Source organism: Convolutriloba macropyga, unplaced genomic scaffold, assembly GCF_964194025.1.
Source record: "Convolutriloba macropyga unplaced genomic scaffold, txConMacr16.3 SCAFFOLD_582, whole genome shotgun sequence".
Lineage (NCBI taxonomy): Eukaryota > Metazoa > Xenacoelomorpha > Acoela > Convolutidae > Convolutriloba > Convolutriloba macropyga.
The window spans coordinates 20,211-40,205 of NW_027452535.1; the positions used below are offsets into that span (position 1 = coordinate 20,211).

The following is a 19,995-nucleotide window of genomic DNA, read 5'->3' on the forward strand; positions in this document are numbered from 1 at the left end:
TTCAATTAACAAACATCACACTCATCTTTGATGTAAAATCAGAAAGCATTCACTATGGGAAAATCCGTATTAAATTTGATCTTGAAAGAAGCTACTGTCCTCCCGACCACGCTATTAAAGCCAGACTTATTTAGGAACCTGAAAATCACTGTCGCATTATTGATATTGGAAGAACTTATGCACCAATGATCAAATTCCAAAAACGCTGCCTTATTGAAACACTCGAAAATAATGGAACCAATCCTGGCCACAAACACACTGCACACTTTTATTCTAGTTGCTTCCAAGAACACCTTTATGATGAATCTGCACTTCCTCGTTTTGAGGTTCTCACAGCACTTTTACACAAATGCAATGAACACCGCCCATATTATGCCACACAATACCAAGACAATTTTTTTCAATACAATAAACGGTTTAACTTTATAACCGGTAAAGCGTCAGCTGAATTTAAAGATGCACACGTAACAGTTTTTGAAGGCTCACCTCCAATCCCACCTTATACCAAAGCTAAAATACGAAATGGATATGCTATACCACAAGAGTCACCCGTTTATTGTAAATCTGAAAAATACGAACCTTTTAAAAAACAAAATTGGTTTGGTGATGTACACCCAAATTTACAGACTGATGCAAAACTCGACTATATGGTTCGCCGAGTCTTATTAGAAATGGACCACACGAGTCTTTCTAATTATAAAAATTTTGTGATCTTGACCGCGATGTCAAACAGACTGCCTTTCTCTTATTAACACAAAACATTTCCATTCGTAGGATATGTCATCACAGGACAGCGACACACATTCGCTACACTAAAAAGTTCCATCGTAATTTCACTTTTCCAATGTAGAGTTGTTTCATCACCTTTATTTGTATTAGAAAATCAATGTTCCGAATGTATCCCTATCTACTATCAAAATAAACTACAATTCGTTGATTAAATCACACGTAATATCTTGACCTGGTCTATTAAAGCACCATGTAAATCTGATAAATTTGATCAACAATTTTCACTCGACGCAGACGGCGATGACACATATCGCTTAACATTCTATCCGAATAAGGCGCGAAATCCCGTTAGAAATTTCACGCCTGACGAATTAGATAACCGCTTCACCCACGCAGATTTTACCGCACAACAACTAGGCATCTAGAGTCAACATGACTGGACTTAATCTATAGATAAGAAAAAGTTTAATCAATTAATCGATTACGCATCAGAGAAATTTGAAGTAGCACAAGCAAAAAATTTCGCAGATCTTTCAAAACAAGCACAATTACAAGCACAATTCTCACAATTACAAAGTGCATATAATAATTATTTCAACAAACTCTTTAGTAACGGAAAAAAATTCACCCTCCGCCGTCTTGACTGGCGTGATTTAATTAATGGAAACAATTTAAAAGAATCCCTCATAGGAATCTTTGGATACCCTTGTTACGTATTAGGATTGTTTGTAATTTTTTGGAGTGCCTATTTGGCCTATTTCGTTGTGCATTTAAAACATAAAATCAACATAAAACAAACAATATTCCATGTATTACAACCTGATCCCACACAATATAAACCACCAACACCTAAGAAACGACGTAGACACTATGTCGACAGTTGCACTCCACATTCTCACAATAAATTGAATTTATTACATAAAAGTTTTGAAAACTTCTACAAGAAATTTTCTGCTCCATTACAAAATAATTCAAACAAACACCACAGTTCCACGCTATCAACCTCTATTTACCAATGCTATGAAAAACCAATAGAATAAAAAAAAGGGATTTTCAATCCTTACAGTTACACACTTTTCGCCCAAACAAATACAAATGCTCATATGGTATTTCACTCTCAAGAGACTCTTTTGATGATGATCCTTATTACAAGGAAATTCCAGAAGAGTTCGTTTTAAATCTACCTAGCACTTGTATTTAACGATTTTTGTTTTAGCGCCTCTACAACACAAGAGTGAGCTTCGCCAATTCCCCCAAATTTCAACCCAACGGCATACGACCTCATCAGTCGGCCGTATTCGTCCCCAACTGGGCGTACTCTGGAAGAATCCGTGGATCACGACCACGATCACAGCCACTGGTTTACTCAACACCAGTGATGCCAACACCCCACACACAGTGTCCACCAGCACTCTCACCGCGGTACGGCCCAACAAAACCGCCTCTCAGGCCACAACCATCCTTCCGCAACCACCCCCTTCCGATTGACCAACATCGACGGACAATTATCCTTGTACCGACCCCTCATCCAGAAGACGCCCACGATCGACTGCACAATCCCTTCGTTATTAATACCGTCCAAAGAACTCACCTGCCGGAGTGAATTAACTATACCTCTACTCCACCTCAGCACACACTCAAACCCACAGCAAGTTCCTGCTCTCTTGGACAATTGGAGAATGAATACGTTCAAGAGGGACGGGACAGGGACTTTCCATTAGAGTGTCTCCACTTCCCTGTTAATCATTAGATCGCCCGAATGATTACCTGAATACATTCTTCACTCGCGAATCCGCCCCCTACCGAATCTACCAGGAGTATGATCCATTCTACTTATAATTCGGTTTCCTACATCTCACACAGATGGATGTCAACAACACCACACAAAAAGTAAATCGAGTGATGATGCTCCACACGGTGCACAATTATCTATTTGTGCAACACCATTTCCACAGAACCAACCCACTTATTCACATGAATTCGCGTCTACTGTACGCAAATACCAAATTGGCCTGGCCTTATTAAATGAATTATAGTTATATAATTCAACCTATTTATTGTGAAGGTACCCTGCGAAATTTTGACCCCATCGAAAATTATTTTATATTTTCACTTTTATACGCGGAAACCAATCGCCCCATCCTCTTCTCAATCGAGCACTTGCAATGTGTAGAGGGAGGAGCCACGAAGTGTATGCGTGGTCAAACTTTCAACCTCCTCTACAGGGACTGGATGGCGGATCAACTTGACAATCGCGAACCCTCACAAGAAGAGAATCAGATCTTCAACCATCGTTTCGCGTTGCTGCCCCACTTCAACGTCGATATGTACCCCCATGCCCTCGCTGCTTGTCTGGCGCGTGATCTGTAATCTTTGGCATTCTTCCGCGATCCAGACAATCGAGGTCCGGACTTTGAGTTTGAGTACCAGACATAGGCGACAGCCCTATACCACACATCGGAATCACAGACCCTCCAATCCAAGACTCACTGTTTTTGAGAAACTCACTCAAAACGTTTTTTATGTTTCTTTAATATATTCATTATTTATTTTTTGTCTAACTCCCCTTCTTCTTTCATACAAATGAAGATTAGTATCAGTTCTGTTCTTCTTCCTCCCGGTCGAGGCTTAATATTAGAAGGCAATTAAATTTGACTAGTAAATTTAATAGGGAAAGTAGCTCTTACAGTAGCTAACTGATGGATTTCCACCAGAAGGTAAGCTGGTAATTTCGATTGGTTCAAACCTTGTACCAGATGGAGATAAAAAATAAGTCTCCTCGTGAAAACCAGACAGAGACTACAGAATACAATCAATCCTCCAACTGGGAACAAAATCTCACTACATGACAGTGAGAGCAGTTGGGCATACTCTAACAGGACGAACCTCACTGGCCAACACACCCTGTAACTGGCACCCTTACTGGTTCTACAATCAAGACGAACCCCTCACCGGCAACACTAGTCATTACTTTACTGACGAAGACTTCGGACGACGGCACAAGTTACAACTTCACTTCAGAGAAGACACAACTCTTCACCCCACTTTTCAAACGAGGATGACACATTCAACGTATTTCTGCTACAGTTCTTAAATTTGGATTTACATGGATGTAGCAGTAGAAATACTGGATGTACACCTTCATCCAATCAGACACTGAGAAGACACTATTCTCTTTTATATAGAGAGAACTCTACTAACTGTAGTCAGTCTATTAGTTAGATACACCATGTGTATACTCTTGACTCCGGTGCTGTACTTTATTACCACCGTAATAATAGAAGTTTATCTTCAGTGTTTTACTGAGTCGGTTAGTCTGAGAGATATAGGTAAATCTACTTCGAGCGCAGAAATAAGTAGCCTTAGCTCTTTATGCTTTAAGGCTGTAAAAGGAACCCACTTTGGGTCTGCCTTAATAGATAATTAAAGGTTGAATCATTCATTTCGAGAAGCTGAAACTGATGATGATTTTGCAAACTAGTATTGGCTTGCATGACTTGTATGAACTAGAGATACCTCACCCGCTTCATGTTTTATACCATTTTGCCTCAGAGATTAGCCAGTAGTCCTAACTTCACATAAATTGATTACTAGCACTTCGTATATCGTTTAAGTGGACTCTAAAGTCTAAGCAATCTAGAAATGCTCCACTGTCATTCTCAACCAAATAAGTCCTGTCTATATCTGTCGTTGGCAACACTGATTTTAACTCTTTAATTTCAATTTTATTATTACCCTTCCTTTACAACTCAATAGCATTACTAATATCATATTTCAATTATAAATGTGAAGAGATGCTGTATTAGAATTTAGTTCTTAGTTTCAAGCCATCTTTCGTAAGAAACTGACAGCTGCAAGGTAGTGAAACAGTATAAAACTTTTTACGAAGCAAGTGAAAAATGAACAACCAATTGTCTAATTTGGCACCAGCGCAGCGTTTTGAGGAGTACCAATATAGCTTTATAGGGGGGGGGGGGGGGGGGGATTTAGCAAAAACTAAAATAATTTGCTAAATTTTTTGCCAGAGAGGGGAGAGAGAGGACATTATTGCTGTCTTAGTGTAACGGCTGCTCTCCTATCAAAGTCAAGGAAAACTTTACACCGCCCAGTTCGTTTCAGCGGTTTCAAATCTGTCCGGATATTGTGTTTTTGCAGTTATCTTTTGTGAACTGTATTATCCGTTATATTCTAGAATGCCGTTGCATTACCTAATACTCAATAATTTCAATTAACTACTTGTTCAGCTTTGCTGTATAACAATTTGTTTCTCTCAGAATAGCAAAAAAATTCAAATTGAAACAATCAAATTTTTGTTGAGTTTTTGTTAATAACTCAAGTTAGAAATGGAATTTTTGAAATCCTGCTTCTACAACTTGTAGCCCTATAACTAGGCTATAACTATTTAAAGTTTCAAGTTGCTGCAAAAAGCTGTTGTAAAACAGGGTCTTTTACCAGATGCAAATCTGATAAAGATAATAATAATATTTTTCTAACTTCAAAGTTATCAAGTCTCTCTATTGGTTTCAATGACACCAATGCTGACCTAGAGTGGGCTTTGTTGAAGCCAGTAAGAGCAACTGACTATGTGCTCTGCACAAAGTTTCTCTTAGTTAGGAACTTTGTACCTCAGAAAGAAAGTTTTGAGAATCTCAAAGTTAATTCTCTTTTCAACAAGTCAAAGTTCAGTTAAAACAGTAAAATCGCTAATATGATCTACAGAAACAAGACACGACATCAAGTATTTTACCGTGCAAGAAAGTGAGCTTCAGTACGCACTGTATGTCAGTTAATGAGACAAAATTAACGATATTCTTCTGATTTTTGTTAATTTTTCGAGCTCTTTTTATACTGCCGTACATGTCAAAATTGCATCTCTGATTGGTTCTAGATAAGAATGTCGACAGAATGTGAACAATTTTCCAAAACTTCATTTTTTTGGTGTAAATTCGATGTCATGGGAAGTTTGTTAACCACGTAAAAGTTTTGTCGAATTTTCTGTATCAATATCAGGTTGATTCGCAATCCAATTGCAAAGAATCTGATGCAATACTGTTAAATCGTAGTATTGTTTTGCTGTTGGCAGAGGTATTTCCAGTTTGAGTTTTACTTCATGTATGACAATTGCGCAATAACAATAGTTACTAAATATAAATGTGAAAGAAACTGATCAAATCCGTATGTCTTCAGTAGAATGTAGCATTAAATGTCGCTCTTCATGCTCTTCTAGCTTTAATGCTTGAAATGGCCTTGAAGCGCTAATCAATTTGGTCATTGAGTTAGTAAGCTCAGCTATAACATCGCCGGCCCTGTTTTCCATCGCAAAAACATCTTTTCCAGGTAGTACTGGGGTGAGCTTCACTACTTGTCTCTTGTAAACTCCATCGTTTGTTTGAACTATCGCTGATTGAATCACGCCGTCATACCCATCCATGGTCTCCGTAACTTGACCTAGATTGTAATATCCGCCCTTATTGCCCTCTTCGGTTAACCAAACGATATCTCCTCCTTTAAGAGTTTCGTTCGCCTTAGACCGCCATTTTTGCCGGTTATTCAGAGTTGGAAGATATTCTTTACGAAATCTGTCCCATATGAGATTTGCATAGGCTTGAGTTTCTGTAAAGCTCTCTCCATGATCCGAAAATGTTTCTGCGCATGGTATATAGGGTTAGCAAACGTTCTTGTTGCCAAGTAAGAAGTGATTGGGGGTCAATCTTCCAAGTCATTAACATCTGAACTGACTGGAGTCAGAGGTCTTGCGTTCAATGTCTGATCAACAATGCAAATTGTAGTTGGAAAAACGTCTTCTGTGACTGATCTGTTCCCCAACACTGCAAACATTGCTTTCTTGCAACCTCTCACCAACCGTTCCCATACTCCTCCAAACTGAGGTGCTGCGGGTGGGTTGAACTTCCATCTGATACTTCGTTGAATTAGATGTTCTTCGGTCCCTTCTTTGTTCCATGCCGCAACTTACTCGGCAAATTCTCTTTCAGCTCAAACAAATTTTGTCCCGTTGTCACTGGTGTCTGTACTGGGTTTGCTTCTTCGCGCAATAAATCTCATTATTGCATTGAGGCAACTATCTGTGTCCAACTTGGGTACAACTTCTATATGCACCGCTGTCATAGTTAGACATGTGAACATACAGCGCTGTCGCTTTTCGCTTCTTCGCCCAATCATCGCAATGAAAGGGCCAAAGTAGTCAACTCAAACATTTGTAAAGGCTGTTGAAGCTTCTAACCGCTCTTCGGGTAGATCTGCCATTACTGGTGCTATCGTTTGTGCTCTACCATTTATGCAGGTAACACACTTGTTCTTGATTGATCTTAAGGCGTGTCGTATGCCTAGGAACCACATCATTTGCTGAACAATGTTTCTCACAGGCTCAGTGCCTTGGTGTTGATTGTCCCTGTGCTCGTTCCGCAGGAATAATTCAACTGCATGATGTTTCCTATGTAGCAATATTGGATGCTTTGCATTGAAGTCCACTAGGTTTTTGCCTATTCTGCCTTTAGCGCGAATGAGTCCTTCTTCATCTAGGAAGGATGCGAATTGTAGGATTTTGCCGCCTTTTGGATTTTCCTTTTCAGCTTTCAGAGATTTTATCTCATCACCAAACTGTTCTCGCTGTAGTAACTTGAAGATTCTTGCTTTTGCTTTTTCTCTTTCTACAATGCTGGCTACCAGTGTTGCTGGTTTGTGTTTCTTCATTGCTTTCTGTACATATGTCACTGTATTCACTTTTTTGTTAAAGTTACTGAACTGTTCCCACTGAATAACAGCTTTTTTCTCCTCAGCCTGTATCATGAAGACTGATGAGGTTATATTCTCTTCATCTGAGGCAAAGATTAGATTTACTAGCTCTGACCATTTACTTTGTGGTCGCTTCAACCAGGCCGACCCAGTGAGCCACTGACTTCTCTTGAGTTCCTCAATGTTGATCGCTCGTGTGCCAATGTCCGCTGGGTTGTTGCTACTGCTCACATGTTTCCACTGTGAAACATCAGTTGTATCCAGTATATCAGCCACTCGATTGGCCACAAACACATGTTGTTTACGATTCTTGTTTCAACTAAAAATGGAAATGGTTCTTTCAAAGTCTGATTTGTCGCCAGGCTCTACTTCGTTTTCCCAATATTGCCCATTCTTAGTCAAGATGCCTTTCAGAAGTCGTCTCATGTGAACACTGAACGGAGCAAACTATCCGATCGGGTCGAGTACTGAGGATACCAGTGACAGAATTGTCCTCTGGGTTATAGGTAGTTCAATTTCTGTCTCTGCCTCTGCACACTTGTAGACTATCATCAGTAACGATCCATTGTAATCCTAGCACTAAAAATCCCTCCGTATTGGGTTCCACTTCGACTTGTTTCGTGTATCTGATTGGCTTCAAGTCGTCTATTATTGCTTTGGTAGCTGCATCGTTGTTGCTTATCCACTTCTTCAGCTCAAACCCATGTTATGAGAAAAGAGGTGGTAGTTGGTTGAAGTCTTCAATTGCTTCCTCCGGGGTTTCTACTGATTTGATGAAATCGTCAATGTAGAAGCTGTTTTGTATTGATTTTGTTGCTACTGGATACAGTTCTTCGTAGTCCAGTCCCATTTGCTTGAGAGCATAGTTTGCGCAATTTGGAGAACTCTTAGCTCCAACAACGTGACGCTGATATTCGTGTATCTGAACAGGTTTGTCAGTGCTTGAGCGCCATAAGAACCTCAATCAACTTCTATCCTGTTCGGGAACTTGCACTTGAAGAAACATCGATTCGATGTCAGCTGTTAGGGCTTTTGGTCCACCACGGAATCTGAATATTGTTCCAATCAACCCGTGTAGCAGATCAGGTCCTGCTAGTAATTTATCATTTAGGCATACTTCTTTGTTCTTTGAGGCAGCATTGCAAACACGTCTTACTTTGCCAGGCTTGTTCGGGTTTAGCACTAGATGGTTTTGCAAATACCATTCATTCCCAAAGGTGCCTTTCACTCTGGACTCCTCCAATATCTCTACGAACACTTTTTCTACTTCTGTAATAATGACTGTGGATACAAACTTTTCAGTTTTGGGTCCCTTTGGAATCTTTGCTCCAGTTAGGAAAACTGACACAAGGCTGATGAGCTGGAGTTGTTTGGTAGGTTTGGATATGGTTCACTTCACAGCATTCCCACTTCGTACTGCTCGTTTGTGAACTTCGTGGTACTCTCTAGCATCTTATGTGCCTGCAGTTCCTTCTTTGACCGACTGACGACGTTGATTTTGGAAGCATAGGTTTCTATTTCCCACCAGGTTTGAATATTCTCAGCCAGCTTCACATCTTCTGTGAAAGCTAAATGACAAAAATTTTGTCTTCTTTTGTCCGTCATGGGTCCACTGACTACCCGTCCTAGCTCTGTTAGAACGGCGAAAATTTCACTTTGTGTTCCTATCTTGTAGTCCAATGGGCATTGTAGCTCATAAGCATCTTGACCAAGGATGATGCCACTTCCATCAAGTTGGGTAAAACTTTTGTTGCGTAAAACACTTAAGTGATTGAAGCTTGTTGTAGTTGTAGTTTTTGTTTCCCAAGTATACTGACGGGTGTGCAAACGCTTCGATTGAATGCACCTTTGAATGTAGTCCCTTTGTTTTGAGAGGAATCTTTTCTGTCTTCAGATCCTTTGTCCCGTGTATGCCAGCTATGTTGAGCGTCACATCGGTGCCTTGGGTTCTTAACTTCTCTTGCACACTTTCATCAATGAATGAAACCGTTGATCCACTGTCGATGAAAGCATATGTGTTCAGCCTGTTGCCACCGCTCTGTATTGAGACAGGAACTATCTGAAGGAAGCTAGTAAGTTCGCGACTCTGGTTGGTTGTTGCTGTGTTTACGTTGACTGCGTTGTTCTGTGGGTGTAGCAATCGGTTGTGCTTCTTGATGCATCCATTGATACCGCACGCGTTGACTTTACAATCTTTGATTACATGTCCTTTGCCTAGACAACCGTATCATAAGTGTTGCTTCCACACTGCTGCGTACCAATCATTCACACTCAATATCCTGAATAGCGGATAGTTCCATATTTTATTTGTGCCATCAGCTAGCGGGCAGTGATCACTTTGCATTTGCTTCGTTTCTTTCAAGTTCGAACTAGCACTGAAGTTCGATGTTTTCGAGAACAGTTTGTCTCTATTTGTGCTTCTTCGGTCTTCTTCTCTTTGCTCCCCCTTGAAAGCTATAAACCCTTCATGCAAGAATGCGATCCTAGATAGCCATTTTTCAAACAATCAGATCAGGCCAATCTTCATTTTTATCATCAACATAAAACCACCACTTCTCTTTGAGAACTTCAGGTATTTTATCTACTGCCATATACAGTGTCAAGCTTGATTGCAGATCACCAATCTGCTTCTACTCTTTGAGCACATCCACAAAGTTTAGAACAAGAACTGAGGAATTGGCCAGACCTGTTGAGTCTTGAGGTTTCACCTGACTTGCTTTGCCAAGACTCTCCAGTTGTGCATCATTGATCACATGAGGCTTCCAAACTTCCTCTCCAGAACGCTCCATGCAGCACCATAGAACTGTCCCGAATAGCCATTCCAGAGATTGCTGACCTTGCTTTGCGTGTCATTAGAGCCTTCAGGTGGCTCGTCTTCTCTGAGTCTGGTATTGGGCGTTGATCCACTGTAACAATGAACAAACTAGACCACTCCGGCCACTCGAGAGGTTTTCCGTCGAAGTTATTCAACTTCAGCTTTGGCAGGTTACTACAACCTGAATAACCACTGTTCTATCGTAGACCAGCTCTGGGAGAAACATCTCGGTCTTCAAAACTTGAGGAACGGTCTCGTAAACTGCGATATCACGAGAAGTGACTATGCCTGTTCACTTCATGGGTTGCTTCGAAGCGAGCTGCTGATCGACCTGGTAATAGAAGGTGGTTAATTCTACTGGTCCAGTCTGAGACATCTCACTTTTTTGAGGTCCAGTTGAGTGACTTGTCTTGAGCACTAGTTGGTTGGGAACGGACATCATCACTCTCTAATGCTGTTCTCTTCACTTTGCGCTATAGCTCACGCTCTTCCTCCAGCAGAGAATGCTTGGTTTCCAGTTCCTTAATTTGCATTTCCAGATCTGACCTCCTTTGCTCAAACCGTGCCTTTTCCAGTCGCATCTTGGATTCCAATTCGATGTCGAAATTCTTCATCCTTTCCTCGCGCCTTTGCTTCGCTGAAGATGTTTCCAAAACATTCTCGGTCCCTTGGCCGCTTGCTGTTGCTCCATTTTGCACTGTTTGAGCAATTGGGTTGTCTGTTGGGTATTTGTTTTTGCTCTCGTTGTTGTTCACAGCTTGAGTTGCGTTGCTTTGCTCTGCATTCATTGCTGGTTGCGTGCCTTTGCAAATATATGCAAGCCAATGATAGTCCAAACTTGCCTTGCACTTACTGGCCTGTTGCAGATGTTCTTCAACGAAACTTGTTGGTTTCGGTGCAAGCTTGTTTTCACCCTGCAGCTGCTTGCGTATTTCTTCCTCAAGAAGGTGAACTGCCTGTTGATAGAGGACCTTTAGTTTTTGGGTCGATCTGAATCTTCAATTATTTTTGTAGCCAAGCCTTTGTTTAGCGTTAAATTCTTCCACTAAGTCTTGGAACTTCTTTTTGTATCTCTGAACTGTTGATTGAAGCTCCTCTCTGCTGGTTGTGCTTGAATTGCCTGTTTGCTGTTTTCTTTTGCTTTGCTGATTTCCTTTGAGCAGGTTTTGCACTTCAATTTCTTTATTGAATTGCACTCTTCTGTTCGCCTCGCTGGCCTGTTGCTGTTGATTTGTTTAATTCTCTTTGGGGGTCACCTTTGGCACTCTCTTCATCAGATTGGACAACAGTTTGCCTTCCAATGTCGGGGTCGGTGGACCAAATGGAACGGCTGCTCTCCTATCAAAGTCAAGGAAAACTTTAAACCGACCACTTCGTTTCAGCGTTTTCAAATCTGCCCGGATATTGGGTTTTCGCAGTTAATTTTTGTGAACTGTATTATCCCCTATAGTCTATAATGCCGTTGCAATACCTAATCTTCAATATTTTCGAATAACTACTTGTTCAGCTTTGCTGTATAACTATTTGTTTCTCTTAGATTAACAAAATAATTCAAATAGAAACAATCAAATTTTTGTTGATATTTTGTTAATAACTCAAATTAAAAGTCGAATTTTTGAGGTCCCGATTCTACAAATGGTAGCCCTATAACTAAGCTAAGACTATGCAAACTTGCTGCAAATAGCTGTTGTAAGACAGAATCTTTCAGCAGTTGCAAATCTGATAAAAATAATAATGTTTTTCTAACTTCAAAGTTATTAAGTCACTCTATTGGTTTCATGAAAACAAATGTTGACCTAGAGCGGGCTTTGTTAAATTCAGTAAGAGCAACTGACTATGTGCTTTGCACAAAGTTCTTCTTACTTAGGATCTTCGTTCCACAGAAAGAAAGTTTTGAGAACATCAAAGTTAATTATATTTTCAACAAGTCAAAGTTATGATAAATTTTTACAATCACTAATATGATCTACAAAAACAAGACACGATATCAATTAATTTACGGCTCAAGAAAGTGTGCTTCAGTACGCACTGTATGTCATTTAATGAGACAAAATTAACTAGTTTCTTTTGATTTTTGGTAGTTTTTCGAGCTCTTTTTATACTGCCGTACATGTCAAAACTGCATCTCTGATTGGTTCTAGATAAGAAGGTCGACAGAATGTGAACACTTTTCCAAAATGTCACTTTTTTGGTGTAAATTTGATGTCATGGGAAGTTTGTTAACCATGTAGAAGTTTTGTCAAATATTCTGTATCAATATCAGGTCGATTCGCAATCCAATCGCAAAGAATCTCATGCAACACTGTTAAATCGTAGTATTGTTTTGCTGGTGGTTGGGTTAGTTTGAGTTTGATTGCCACTTCATGAACGACAATTGCGCACTAATAATAATTACTAAATATAAATGTTGAACAAAATAAACAAATCCGTATGTCTTCAGTAGAATGTAGCATTAAATTTCGCTCTTCATTCTATTCTAACTTTAATGCATGAAATGACCCTGAAGCGGTATTCAATTTGGTTATTGAGTTAGTAAGCTCAGCCACAGCACTTTGATTGTGGTCACTTAATATGATCAGATTAGGAAGAAAAGTTATACCAAATAGACCATCCAATTTCTTGAGAAATTTTTCTTTGGTTTGCGTGGTCTTATAAATCTTGAAATAAACAAAGTAAAATAATGTATAAAAGTGAAGATTTTGTTCAATTCTGTCAACAAAGCAAAATTATTGAACTTTCCCACAAAATACGGCAGATTGAACATTAACCCGTGTTTCAATAAACTAATATCTCGAGTTGTTAAATAATAGTAGTTCGATATTGTTTTCTAAATAAAAAGATTAGGAGATTCAGCATGGGTCCAGGAAATGAACCCCCTCGGAAAAAACCCAATAAACATTAGATAGGTAATAGAACTCACCGAAATAAACCCCTAAGGAAATAAACCCCCATTCAATAAATGAGTTTCGGCCGTGATCATTTGTTCGGTTGTGATAGTTTCATATCAAGTCCCACGGGCCGCTGAGGCATGGCCATGGCCCGCGATGTGTGGCTAAACGCGGTAAATGCGCAGCTCTTTAATACTAAAGTGGGGGCTTTTTTCCTTGGGGTTTTTCTTATCTAAAATGAAGTTGGTTTCTTTCCGAGGATTTTTTCCGCAACCGTTTCAGCATAGGTTATTATGTCAACAATATTGCATTTCGGATTCAACCGGTGACGTACAACTATGCCGACGTAATATTATGCCGATTATAAGAGTGCCAAAAATTTATTCAATTTTCACCCGATAATTGTCTAAACCAATCAAATCGCTTTAACTGAAGCGAGCGCAAAATTTCTGAACGAATCATAATGAAGTGGTGATATTTTGGATTTGATTGTTTATTAGGACAAGATAAATGGGGCTTAAAATATTTAAAACAAATAATGATAATTGTGGACCACGGCCATGCCTCAGCGGCCCGTGGGACTTGATATGAAATAATCTTAACTTACTACTGACCAGCGCGCCCTGGTTGCTTTGAAAACAACATTCGGTTAGCATTTAATTGATATAATTAATTGGTAATAGCAGTTTCAGCACTTTTATAATCAATTTCAGTTTCGCACTCTTTAACGTCGGCATAGTATTACGTCGGCATATTTGTACGTAATCGATTCAACCATTCTTTCTTGAAATTGGTTCTTTAAAAACACTGTTAATGTTTGTTCTAACCACAGTAACAAATTGGGTCATTAACGATCCAGATATCTGTTATAAGTTTAACCCGTCTGAGAGAATGGGCACTTTGTAGCTAATTTTACTGATTAACCTATATTTACTCGACTATGTTAATTATATATGACAATAAGTTAAAAGTCGGCCATATTTAAATACCACCAAATATTCCCCAATTGTGGGCATATACAAATCATTGTTAGTAAAATTTCGAATAAAAATTTGATTGACTATTTCTCTGTTATATTTATCAATATTCTACACTGCCTATCTCAGTCATAGTAAGTTTTACTATGACTGAAACATTTACAGATTTTAGGAGAAATACAGTGTTCCTTTTTTTATATTGTGCTTTTTTGTCAAGTTCACTGACCGGGTTTTAGTCAAATCAGTACTTGTTGATAGGTTGCTTCAATCAAATTTAAATTCAATTGCGGAAGCGTTTGCTACTGGGGTCCGTTTGTTTTGCATATTCAACAAAAATTATTTTATTTTCGTCAGTTTTCTTCTTTTAGGAGGGGAACGGTTTGTACAGCTGAGCTCATTTTAATACATTTTCAACTTATACTTTTTCAGCCTTAGTCAACAGAAATGCGTTTTGTACTGGTATTTTTCATACAATTTGCGTCTTATACAAGAAAACATAGTGATAAGGGGGGGGGGGGTGGGGAGGGTGTGGTGGAAGTAAATGAAGAGGTTAGCAGAGGTAGCCTTGCCGCTTCAGTTCATTTATAAAGATGTGATCAAAACGTGATCAAAGGAATTCCACACACAATAGGTCGACTTTAGAAGGCGTTTATGCAGACGCAACATCATTTGAACAGCAATTCAATTTTGTTCCGCGCAATTCATTCTTTCCATTCTATGACGTAAATAAGACCAATTGGATGGCTCCATGTTTTATCATCACATTCCTGAAGCTATATTGCATCTGTGAGCTCACTTACAATCAATTGATGGCAGGCAATTGGTGAAAATTTTGCTAAAACATGAAACAAAAACTGATCATTTTCTCTATTTTGAAAGCTATTACTGTCTGTCTGTCGAATTTTGATCAAATATTTTAGAAGAAAAGTTTGTTTATATCATATAATTAATTTTCAAAAATAGCAGCCCAAAAAGTTATCATTTGTTAACAGTAAGAAGCAAATTTCAACTTTTTAGGTAACATGAGTTAGTTTAAAAATATTATTTGTTTTTCATTACTCTCATCTGCGATTCAAAAGAAGTACGAGTGTCACTTTACATTTATGACGCAGTCAAGTTAGTCTGCTCTTCGTAAATTGAGCCATATAACTTCATAAATATTAAACACAACCGCAGGTGTACTTTTTACAAACCAGAATCGCATTTTCATTCCTTGAGAAAGATTGGAGCAAAATTTCGATTCACCTTTTCTCTTTTTCTACTTGTCTATTTTTGTAGCATGTTTGCGTATGGTTTGTTTTGTTGAACTGACTCAAAATTTTAACTCCGTTTCCTACCAATAAGAGCTGGAAAAGAGGGGGGAGTCCCGTGTAGAGGAACAATGGAAAACTACCTGGCCGTAAATAAATCATGACCACGTGTCTTATCTCATAGCCCACTGTTGTTCACGTTTTTAAGGGGTCATTCATCAAAAAATTATAATCCCGCTCTTCAGTTTGTTTTCAACTTCTCCTTTGGCTATTTTTGATGGCAGCATTGTTCTTTCTATGCCTATATTGATAGCAGACGCCTCCGAAGAACCATTCACCAATGCATTATTACTCGATGTTGTTCGTTGTGTTGCTGTTATAATTTATGGTAGACATAAATAGAGACACCCGAAATGAAGTTAATCAATATCAGCTATTAGCAGGTAGGATTTCAATTTTCAATATTTTCCAGAAATAATATAGAAATCCCCCCCCCATACCCCAAAAAACCAATTTTTGCTTATTCAGGTTATAACTGGCACTACAAATTGAATTAATAGCTCGCTCTCTCCGCAATAATTAGGCCCGGTGTGAACAAACTGAAAACAAGCAGTGCAAATCGATCAAAAGCTTTCAAAGCAATCACAAATCAAAAAGTTTTCCCTTCCTCAAACTGATTAAATGTGATAAAATGACAAAGAAGAGGAAGAGGTTAACTTTATTTATGTGGGTGAGTTACACCAATACGGGAGGATGGGGGGGGGGGGGGGGGGGGTTGAGAGTTGCTAGCAGAACGCTGCGAGAAAACAGGAACGAAAATAAAGAGATAGAAAGAAAGAAAGAAAGAAAGAAAGAAAGCTCCCTGCGGTGTATGAATATAAAGAATTGCTTTTTAAGTTGACAGATAATACCACTAAGCCATGAAAATAAGAAACAACGCATTGCAGCACAAGGCAAAATTCCTCTTCCCATTTTTATTGAGTTTTATCGTGAAAGCCCGTCGTTTTCTTTCCTAATACCTATATTTTCATTTGGTTCTATCCTGGGTAATGTATTTCACTACGGCAATGGTAGCCCTATTTGTGACTACTTTGCATTTATAACTGACTAGAGATAACTGCTACAACTAAGCCGAAAAGGCAATTAGGAAATTAACCGGAAAGACATCACGGGAAAAAACAGCGCCTAGCGGGCCCGTCTTACACTAATGAAACTTTTTCCCAGCCATTCGATTCTGTCTTGCACATAAAACAGATTCGCTGTAGCAAAATAGGAAAATATGGGCAGTGAATTATTTTAAGAAATCTGACGCCATTTTCTACCCCATCAAGTGCTCTAATTTCTGACTTTTATTTCCTCCCAAAAAAATTTTAGTTTGTGAAGTTAAATCTCTGTTTTCATTATATAGCAAACATTAAAGAGACGAATTTCTGCCAATTTTATAAAAGCATTGAAATCATATCTTTATATGTTTTCATAAATTTATATCTATCTCTTGCTCAAACGAATCAGTTAACTTGCTTTAATTTATTATAATTAAAATTTCACTCCAACTGTTACCATTACAGCCCTGCAATTACAGCCATTGGGTTTTTAATTAACTGGGAAAATAGTTTTCAGTAAAAAGTAAGTGAGTTTGAGTCTACTTTACGCCTTGATAGTTAATTTTCAAAAATAAATGAAATATGAGAAAAGACGCTTATCTGCAGCACTTATTGTTCTATTGAGTGCCGTCCATTTTATGCTTATTGTTCCGACCCCACTTTAGAGGGGGGGGGGGGGATGGAGGAACGATATACTCAAATAGGTTTTTTGTTCAGTCAACTTTGACCAATCGATATTTTCGTCGTAGAGAGTTGGGAGTGGTATCATTAAAAAGCTGGTGCATTTAAATATATAATAAATTTTTTTTGAATTTTGTTTTTTCCAAGGATATATCGAGGTTGAAAGTTTTGTGAATAGTAGACCGATTTGCGTCATTTTTTCGACATTTTTCGTTATTTTGTCCCAATTTTGCCCAAATTTTGTCAATTTTGCTAAAATCTGTTAAAAGTTTCGACGAAAGTGATATTTGCTTTACCTTTAAGGATAGAGGATTGTTGCTGAATGGTTTGAACAGAGTTTTTTGGCAACAGTTTTTGCTATATTCAAATTTAAGACGTTTTCATCAAAAATGGTTTCAACTAAGCATTTTTAGCCCATTTTGTTTTAGTCTTAGAAGTAGAGACCAGGCAACAGCTGACACAAGCTTTTTGAAATCAAAAGCAGGGCTAATTTTACTTTCGCTTCCTATAAAAGTTTTCTTAAATTAATATATTGCCCGTTTTACGCTAAATTAGCTTAATGTGTAATCAACGTGCATCATTTATTTTTGATATAATAAAAATTTTCAAAAATATCTTTATTGCAAAAATTTGTAACAATTAGGTAATTTGGTGACCCCAGCAGCTAAATCAGGGCTAGTTCTGTTTTATTTCCTGGACCCTTGCAATCGAAAGTTATTTGGTTTTGTATTGAGTAGCGTTCTTTTTTCAATTTCTTAAAATAATTTGTGGTTTTCTTATGTTAATTACTGACGAGAGAGATTTCAAGTTATGGTTCAATTAATGAAAATTCCTTCAACATGAGAATGAGCTCAAGTTAAATTAACATGTATTAGGTTTTTCAGAATGAGGTCATAATTCTTTGGCTTTGACGAAGTGTTTTTAACTTGAGTTGAGTTCTTGTGCTTTGCCTCATTTTGCTAGTTTTGTGGAGTCTGATGACCGAATCTCACTAATCAAAAAGATCTAATTAGTTTCTTTAGTTAGACAAGTAAAAATATACCATGTTTTTTTTATATTTAGTAGCTCGTTTGACTTTTTATATACTTGTTTAAAGAAAATTTGATTAAATTTTAAAAAATTTTATTCTTTTTGCTTTACTTCTGTCAAAATATAACCTTGACTCATTAATGAAAGCTCCAATTTTTTAAATGAACCAAAAATTACGTTCTGTAATGCTTTTTTATATAATGGTTTCTTGCTTTGATGCCAGATGTTTTCAATAAAACATTGTGATTTTTACACCTTTGTCCTTTTGACGCTCTTTTTGTTTGCCTAACCAAAAATCAAATTAACTAGTGGTCTCATTGGTATTCAAGTAATGCGCAGTAGAAGCCATTTTAAAGTGTTTGGCGAATAAGTTATGGTTTTAACAGTTGAGACACTTTTCTCTCGCCTAATTTATTTAAAATTTCATTTTTTACCTTATGTTTTTTTTAGTAATGACGGATCTGGATGTGTGAAACAGCTAGTTTAATAATTTCAGTTTATGGCTAATTGTTTTAGCAACAATGAAAATATTTTTGAACCTTCCTTTTTTGCTCTTGATTTTGTCATCATGTAACCTGGTCTCATTGTTGACAGGTCTCATCAACTATCTTTTGAGCCATGCTTTTTTTAGTTCTTTTGTCTTTTTCACAACGATCCTTTACCAAAAAGATCCATTGATGAGCAGTTTGCATCAACCTATTTAAAACTAATTTAACCTATAGTGTTCGTTACTAAGGTCTTAATATTAAAAAAAAATGGCAACGTTTTAATCTGACCTAAAAAGAACAAAAACAATTCCGACATGGATTTTTCTCCGTCTATATTTGAAGAAACAACATACTACAGACTACGTCTCAACACAATTGAACTTGATAATTGCAAAAAACTTGTTATCAGTATGCAACTGGACCTCCGGACCTCAATCAATTTGTTGGTGCTATTTTGACCAATTTCAAAAATCTAAAAGTCTAATAGACTTTACGCAGAAATTAAAATATACCCAGCTCAGTCCTGCCTAGGGGGGGGGGGGGATAGTTGAATGGTGAAAATGGATCAGAAACATTTTAGCTTAATCTATTAATTAATCAAATAAAATTCATTTGTTCTCGTTTTTTAGAATTACCAAAAACTATAGCATGAATAAATCGGTCAAAAACCATTTTAAATTTTTTTCCTCAAATCAAATTTCTGTGTAGCAAAGACGACTAGAACGCTATAAAAAACTTAGTAGAGTTTTGTAGTCGTTAGTAAATTAGGAGTTACTGTTGTGAATACAAAGAGCTGAAAATTTTTCCTCAAAATGCTCTGAAAATTCTTTATAAAAACTTATATAGATATTTTTTTTGTTCTGGGCAGTATTCGGTGAAAACCAATTTTTGGTACACAATAATTGAAAAAAGATGCCGCTAGAAGTGATTTTTGAATAGTGCTGTTTTTGTTTTTGAAATTTGATATAAATGACACTAATAAAAAAAACGATCCAGATTAAGCCTTCTATGACTGAATTACTTAAAGAGCTATACAATTCCTGGAACATTTCGGAACACATCGCGAAAAAAGCTGGTTCGACATAGGTAAGCACCTTATAACTGATAGTATTTTGAAGACAAATATTAATTGAACGTTTGAACGTACAATTCAAAAGAGTAATTCCAAATTAAACTTTTAGTCTACAATGAACTCTTTGAAATATTAAACTAATTTGGCAGCTAATACTCGATTATCTATATTTACTTTTAGTTTTTTTTGCCTTAGTGAAAAACCGCACAT

At 37.6% G+C, this 19,995-nt stretch overlaps 1 long non-coding RNA gene across 3 annotated transcripts in view; it reads left to right on the plus strand.

Moving 5' to 3' along the window:
- LOC142357606 (uncharacterized) overlaps positions 1–19,995 on the plus strand; it is a 53,714-nt gene that overhangs the window by 15,586 nt on the left and 18,133 nt on the right. Inside the window, exon 1 of one of the 3 annotated variants that reach the window (XR_012761679.1) lies at positions 15,324–15,855. The exons of 1 other annotated variant lie outside the window; for it this stretch is intronic. This is a non-coding gene — a long non-coding RNA (uncharacterized LOC142357606). Of the gene's footprint in view, positions 1–15,323; positions 15,856–16,242; positions 17,039–19,995 lie in introns of those variants that run through there. One more of the 3 variants, XR_012761678.1, reaches the window with a different exon arrangement.